The sequence below is a fragment of the Carcharodon carcharias genome, chromosome 8, assembly GCF_017639515.1.
Source record: "Carcharodon carcharias isolate sCarCar2 chromosome 8, sCarCar2.pri, whole genome shotgun sequence".
Taxonomy (NCBI): domain Eukaryota; kingdom Metazoa; phylum Chordata; class Chondrichthyes; order Lamniformes; family Lamnidae; genus Carcharodon; species Carcharodon carcharias.
The window spans coordinates 124,245,567-124,253,366 of NC_054474.1; positions in this window are offsets into that span (position 1 = coordinate 124,245,567).

Here is a 7,800-nt window from a genome sequence, read left to right on the forward strand (position 1 = left end):
ATCATCTCAGCCCCAGGGCATCGCTGCAGAGCTCCTCAGGATAGCATTATAGGCATTACTTTCCCACTATTAAAATGTCAGAAGTGAGGCTGTTTGCTGGTAATTGCACAGTGTTTAGTTCTATTGGCAATCCCTCAGATAATGAAGCAGTTTGGCTCCATACCCTCGTAGGAAGTGCCGGACAGCATTCAAGATTGGATTGACAAGTAGCCTCAGGAGTTCCAGGCAATGTATCTCTCCAGCAAAAGACATTCACGGCATTACTGTCAATGAGTCATCCAGCATCAACAGCCTGGGGCAGAAACTCAACTGGATCAATCACAAAAATATTGTGGCTACTAGAAAAGTCCAAGGCTGGATACTCTGCAGCAAATGGCTTGCTTTCTGACTCTCCAAGCAGACATTTAAAAAGGAAAAGAGTAAGTAAATTGAGTGTTGGTCCTCTGGAGAGTGACACTGAGGAGTCAATAGTAGATAGGAAATGGCGGAAAAAATGAACAAATATTTTGCTCCTGTGTTCACTATAGAGGATACAAAAAACATTCCAGTAATAGCTTCAAATCAGAAGGTGAGAGGTTGAAAGGAACATGATGAAATTGAAATCACTAGGGAAACAATACTGAGAAAATTGATGGAGCTGTGGGCTGGCAAGTCTCTGGGTCCCAATGAACTACATCTTAGGGGATTAAAAGAGGTGGCCAATGAGATGGTCATTCCGCTGGTATAAATTTTCCAAAATTCACTAGGTTCTGGAAAGGTTCCATCAGACTGGAAAGTAGAAAATATGATCCCTTTATTCAAGAAGGGAGGGAGGCAGAAAACTATAAGCCAGTTAGCTTGAGGTCTGACGTGGAGAAGTTGTTAGAATCGATCATTAAGGAGGTTATAGCTGGGCACTTAGAAGAGCTAAGGCAATCAGAAAGAATCAGCATGGTTTTGTGAAAGGAAAATCATGTTTAACTAATTTATTGGAGCTTTTTGAAGGAATAACATGTGCTGTGGATAAAGGGGAGCCTTTGAACATGCTGTACTTGGATTTCCAGAAGGCATTTGATAAGATGCCACATCAAAGGTTATTACAGAAAATAAAAGCACATGGTGTAGGGGTAACAACATGGATAGAAGATTGGCTGGCTGGCAGAAAGCAGAGATATGTTTAAATAAGTCTTTTTCAGATTGGCAGGATGTGAAGAGTGGAGTCCCACGGGTCTGTGCTGGGGCCTTAACTTTTTTACAATTTACATTAATTACTTAAATGAGGGGAGCGAAGACATGGTAGCTAAATTTGCAGATGGCGCAAAGATAAGTAGGAAAGTATGTTGTGAAGAGGACATAAGGTTGCAGATGGGTATAGATAGGTTGAGTGAGTGGGCAAAGATCTGGCAAATTGAGTTTAATGTGTAGTTGTTCACTTTGGCAGGAAGAACAAACAAGCAGAATTTTACTTAAATGGAGAACAGCTGCATAATTCTGAGGTGCAGAGGCATCTAGGTGTTCTAGTACAAGTTACAAAAAGTTAGTCTGCAGGTACAGCAAGTAATTAAGAAGGCAAATGGCATGCTATCCTTTATTACGAGAGGGATTGAACATAAAAGTAAGGATGTTATGTTTCAGTTATACAGAACATTGGTGAGACTGCACCTTGAATACTGTGTGCAGTTTTGGTCTCCTTATTTAAGGAAGGATGTAAATGTGTTGGAGGCAGTTCAAAGAAGGTTTACTAGATTGATGCCTGAAATGAGTGGGTTGTCTTATGAGGAATGGTTCGACAGACTGAGCTTATTTCCACTGGAGTTTAGAAGAGTGAGGGGTGATTTGATTGAAGTATACAAGACCCTGAACAGCCTTGACAAGGTGGACATGGAAAGGATGTTTCCTCTTGTGGGTGAGTCCAGAACTAGGGGGCACTGTTTTAAAATTAGGGGTCGCACTTTTAGGACAGAGATGAGAAATTTTTTCTCTCAGAGGGTTGTACGATTTTGGAACTCTCTGCCTCAGAAGGTGGTGGAAGTGGGTCAGCGAATGTGTTTAAGGCAGAGGTAGATAGATTCTTGTTAGGCAAAGGAATCAAAGGTTATTGGGTGTAGATGGTTATGTGGAAATCAAAACGCAAGATCAGTCATTATCTTATTGAATGGCAGAGCAGGCTCGAGGGGCCGAATGGTCTACTCCTGTTCCTATTTATTATCTTCTCCACAACCTCCTCCACAAGGCACAAGTCAGGAGTGTAAGGGAACCTTTTCCACTTGCCTGGGTGGGTACACATGCAACAACACCCAAGGTGCTCAACAAAATCTGGGACAAAGCAGCCTACTTGATCGACACTCGATCCAATCACGTAAGCAGCCATTTCCTCCACCAACCACAGTGGCAGTGTGCCCAAGCCCATCATTGCCAGCATCTAGAAGATTAATAACAGTAGGTGCAAGGGAAAGCCATCACTTCTGAATTCCAATCTAACTCGTACATCATCCTGTTATATATCACCATTATTTCACTGGGTCAAAATTATGGAACTCCCTACCTCAGTATTGTGGGAATATCTTCACCACATGGACTGTGATGGTTCAAGGAGAAACTCAGCACCAAAATCTCAGGAGAACTAGCGATGGGCAATAAATGTTGCCTTGAAAACAGTGTTCACACCTCGAATGATGATTTTAAAAAAAGACCTTGATTTCCAGTTTGAGCATCGTGTGTGTAATAAGGATAGGAGCCTGAAATTGAGCATGCATGGGGCGCCGTAGATCTTCAGCATCAACAGAATTGTATTCCACCAAAATCTGAACCTCATGGCATGGTACATTCCTCACTGGCACATTGCCATCAAACCATAGACCATCAAAAGACATACCAGATGTAGCGCCAGGCATACCACAGAATAAGGTGTCAATTAATGAAGCTACAACACTGCCTACCCATATGATAAACAGCAAAAGTAGATAACCAAGCAGTTGCATATCAGTGCACCAGAGCAAAGTTCTGCAATCAATCTACATCCAGTTCAGAATGATAGTGAAAATTTAGGCACTTAACAGAAAGAAGAGGTCCCATAAGCATTTCAAGCTTTAGCCATGGCACAACCTACCAATTGAGTGCAAGAAGTGAAGTGTGTTCAAGTGATAGTATCATGGCTGCTGTATTGCAAATCATCATAGCAGGACCTGACCACCTCCCAGCCATGACTTCCCCTAGCTAAGCTGTTCCAATATAATTCAGGTATTGGTATCCACCTGATGATGTGGAAAATTACCTGTGTGTGTTCTATAAGGGGAAAACAGAACAAATCTAACACAGCCAACTACCACCCTACAGCATCCATCTATTCGTCAGCAAAATGTTGAAAGGAGCTGTCAATAGTGGCACCAAACGGCACCAATTGCCTGCTGGCCAGCACTTAGTTTGGGTTCTGCCAGAGCGACTTGGCTTTGCAATTCATCACAACTTTGATTTAAACATGCAACAAGAACCGAATGCTAGAGGAGAGATGAAGGTAAATGCCCTCAGCATCAAGGCTGTATTCAACCAAGAACAATGCCACGGAAGCCTAATAAATCTGAGATCCAGTGGAAAACCCTCCAGTGGTTGGAGACATACCTGATACAAGGACAATGATTGTGATTGTCAGAAGCCAATCATCATAAACCCGGTATGTCACAGCAGGAGTTCTTAGGGAAACATCCTTGGTCCCGAACAATTTCAGATGCTTCCAACAATGAGCTTCCCTCCATCATAGAATCAGGATTAGGTTCATTTGCTGATGACTCCACATCCAAAAATGTGTCATGCTACAGCAGAAATTTAGCAACATCCATGCTTGAACTGATAAGTGACAGGTAACATCTGTACTACATAAGTGCCAGGCAAGAGAAAGAGCATTCATCACCCCCTAACTTTCAAAAGCACAACCATTGCCCAGACCCTGACCATCAACAAACTTGAGGATCACCAAAAGGTCAGAGATATCAATTTTGTGGCTAGAAGCGCTAGACACAGATTAGGCACTCTGAGACACGTGAATCAAACCCTGACTCTTCAAAGTTTTTCCAGCATCAAAAAGGCTCAAACAAGGAGTATGATGGAGTGTTCCCAGTTACCTGGCTAAGGGTCACTGTAATAACACTCACAAAACTCAATACCACCCAGGGCAAGAGTAGTTAGGCTTGATTGACACTGCTGCCTCTGGACTCAATATCTGCTTCATTCAAAAACAGCATACTGTAGCTGCAACATGTAGAGAAAGAGCTTACATTTATATAGCACTTTTTCTGACTTCAGGGTACCCCAAATAGCTTTACATCCAATAAAGTACTTTTGAAGTGTCATGTAGGAATGGCAACGGCCATTTTGCACACAGCAAGGCATAACAAACAGCAATGAGATAATCAAAGATAGTCTGAGTAACGTTGGTTCATAGAATCATAGAAACTTACAGCACAGAAGGGGGCCATTCAACCCATCATGCCTGTGCAAGGTTGAGGGATAAATATTGTCCAGGACACCAGGGAGAACTCCCCTGTATTATCTACAGGATGCACTGCAGAAACTCACCAACCCTATGTCAACCTGCTTCCAGCCCACACCCTCTCATCTAAAAGGACAAAAGGATTTTCATCATGGTAATACTTCACACTTCCTGTTCAAGTAATGCACCATTTAGATTTAGATATATGTTGTGTTCCTTCATCGTCACTATTGAAGATTTCAGCATTCTTGATATTTTTGCCAGAGCAACTTCTTCATAAGGGCTGCAGTAATTGAAGATAAAAGGCCCAACACCACCATTACCCTCTTGGAACAACTAGGGATAGACTATAAATATTGCCTTGCCAGCATCACCCACATTCTGAGAATGAATAAAATGTTTTCTGCACCCGAGTTTAGGAACAACATAAGAAATAGGAACAGTAGACCATACAACCCATCGAGCCTGCTCTACCTTTCAATATAATCATGGCTGATCTTTGACCTTAACTCCACTTTCTTGCCCGCTCCCAATAACCTTTGATCCCCTGAGAAACCAAAAAAATCGGTCTATCTCGGCCTTAAATATATTCAACGATGGAGCATCCACAACCCTCTGGGATAGAGAATTCCAAAAAATCCACAACCCTTTTAGTGAAGAAATCTCTCCTTGTCTCAGTCCTCAATGATCGTTCCTGTATCCTGAGAATGTATCCACATTTTCTAGATTACCCAGCCAGCGGAACTAGAGAAATTGCAGTGTAGATTCACCGAGATGTTCTCAGGCATGAAAGGTTGCAGTTATGAAGGAAGACTTGAGCTGAGGAGTGACCTGATGGAGATGTTTATGATTATGAAGGGTTCATATTAATCCATCATTTCCAGAACTCAGTAAAATGGTAACAATAGCTGCCCAAATTTAAGATAATCATAAAAAGGTTTAAAAAGATTAGAAAAAGAGGGTGATAAACATGTGGAATTCTCTTCCGCAAATCATTGTTGGTACAGTGCCCGTAAATATTTTTAAAAACCAAATAAGGTAGGTGGCCTGAAAATGAGTAATATTAAAGGGTATGGGAAATGAGATTTGATAGTTGATGAAGGCTAACGCCAACTCAGACTGGATAAGCCTACTTCAGTGCTGCAACATTCAATGATTCTATCCGGACCACAGCTTGGCTCCTAGAGAGAGAGAGGCCTGAACTATGTTCATCAGGTGATGTGCCTGGCAATCCAACAGAGGGCACTGTGTGCAAAGAATTGGTCACGATGATTGTTCCCTAAACTAACTAAGATCTTTAAAATGTTTACTTTTGACAGATTAAAATAAATTGGCCACCAGATTTTTCAACAAATTCACTGCATCAGTTTTTTACTTCCACGGTGACCACATAAGCCCTTTTCCTTCACCCCTTCCAGGCAAAGGGTTAGGTGAGGACATTCAGCTTGTATGGAAACCAGTCTTCTCCAGTTCAATAGAGGGAGAAACAGATTTCACGTTTCAGCTGAAAGGCCATTGACCCTGAAGCCTGAAACATTAAGCACATTTCTCTCTCCACAGATGCTGTCTGCCTTGCTGAATTTTTTTCAGCATTTTCTGCTTTTACTACAGATATCCAGCATCTGCAGCATTTGTGTTCCTGTTTCCTCTCTTTCTCAGCTCATCTTCCTGACTCCCACTGGGGTGCAGCTCCACAATCCCCACTGACTTATCCAAGGTTCCATTTTCATCTGAGCACTGGCTAACCATCGCACCATAGAAGCCCAAGACTGATCCTGTCCTTACTGGATATCCACACGCGTACACTTTCCAGTACGAGTCACAGGATAGCAAACAGAATTAGAACCAGTTTCTTACCCCAACACCACCACACCTCCCCACCAGCGGCCCCACCCCCCAACCAATGCTCAGGCCAGTGGAGCACCTGTAGAACTAAGCACAGACTGGACATTGCACTTAGGATCATCAGGTCTGTCTGATTTAATGCTGCAACATTCAACATTTTCACCCACAAGTGAAGCTGGAAATTGATCCTGACAGATTACGTTATTTAACTCCTGTTGAGTCATTTGTGTACATAGTAAAGTCCCGTCATTCATGATTTCTTCTTTCACGAATTTGTTTACCCATACAAAAGTCCTTGTACACACAATCACCTGTTGCGACCCCTAATCTTTGCCTATCTGTGATTTAAACATTAAAAGTTTGTACCTGAACATATACTGACCCTGAAATAAAGAAAAACCAGCATTTAGAAGATAGAGAAGCCAAGGTTTCAATGGTATATTTCCCCAGTGGGAAGTGCGTATTGCGCATGTGTCATCTGTAACTGCAGGTGGGTTCCTGTGATTTACCAGACACACTAACTCCTGATCAGCCACTTCACCCATTCCCCCCACCTCCACTCTCAAGTACAGTATTTTGTACTGTAAGGATGACAAATTTTACATTGTTCTTGTTTTCTTGCTCTATTAAACAATTTCTCCAGTGAAGTTGTCTGGAATTTATTCAAAAACATAGTTTTTATTGCCTCTGTGCCTTTGAAAAGTCAAATTTTGGGATGGCTGGCACAAATTTTAATCACTTCCATTGTAAAGTATGTTCGCCATTCGCAATTTCGCCCTTTGCGAGAATTCACAGGAACGTAACCCCCTGCAAATGACAGGACTTTACTGTACATTACCAGGGCTAAGGGGAAAGACCAAGGGGAAAATGGTTAGGAGTAATTAGATGGGTGTTTCAAAGAGCTAGCAGAAGGATGATGGGCTGAATGGCCTTCTTCTGTTTCATTCTACATATAATTCTGTGATGCCCTTTGCCTCTTTGTGGAAAGTGCCTCATTATGCTCCCCCCGACCCTTTAAGAGACTGCTGCCATTTGGAAGCCCCCTTACAGTACATTGTGTGCACATCTTATTGAGTGCATTTTTTGTGACCTGTACTTCCTACCTAGAATTCATTGATACAATTCAGAGACAGTCAGAATTCTGTTTGGGCCATTTCTAAAAGCAGACAGACTGTATGTCAGAAAACACCCTTCAACTGCCTGTGTCCATGGTCCTTAGGAAAAAGCAAGATCAGGCTTCGTTCTGGTGCTGAACAGGCAGCCAGAGCTCACTGTTCCATCTTGCACAGAAAACAGCTACTTAAGTTAGGTAGTAGCAGGCTGGATGTCTGGGAAATTTAGGATTATAGTAAACTGGATGTGACTATTATTCTCTCCTCCTTTCCTGAAAGTGAAATGATTCATGTGAAGTATCAATAATAGCCATTTCCGGTTGACTATAACGGTAAGTAAATAAAGATGAACAAAAGGACGAGACATAACACTGCCTA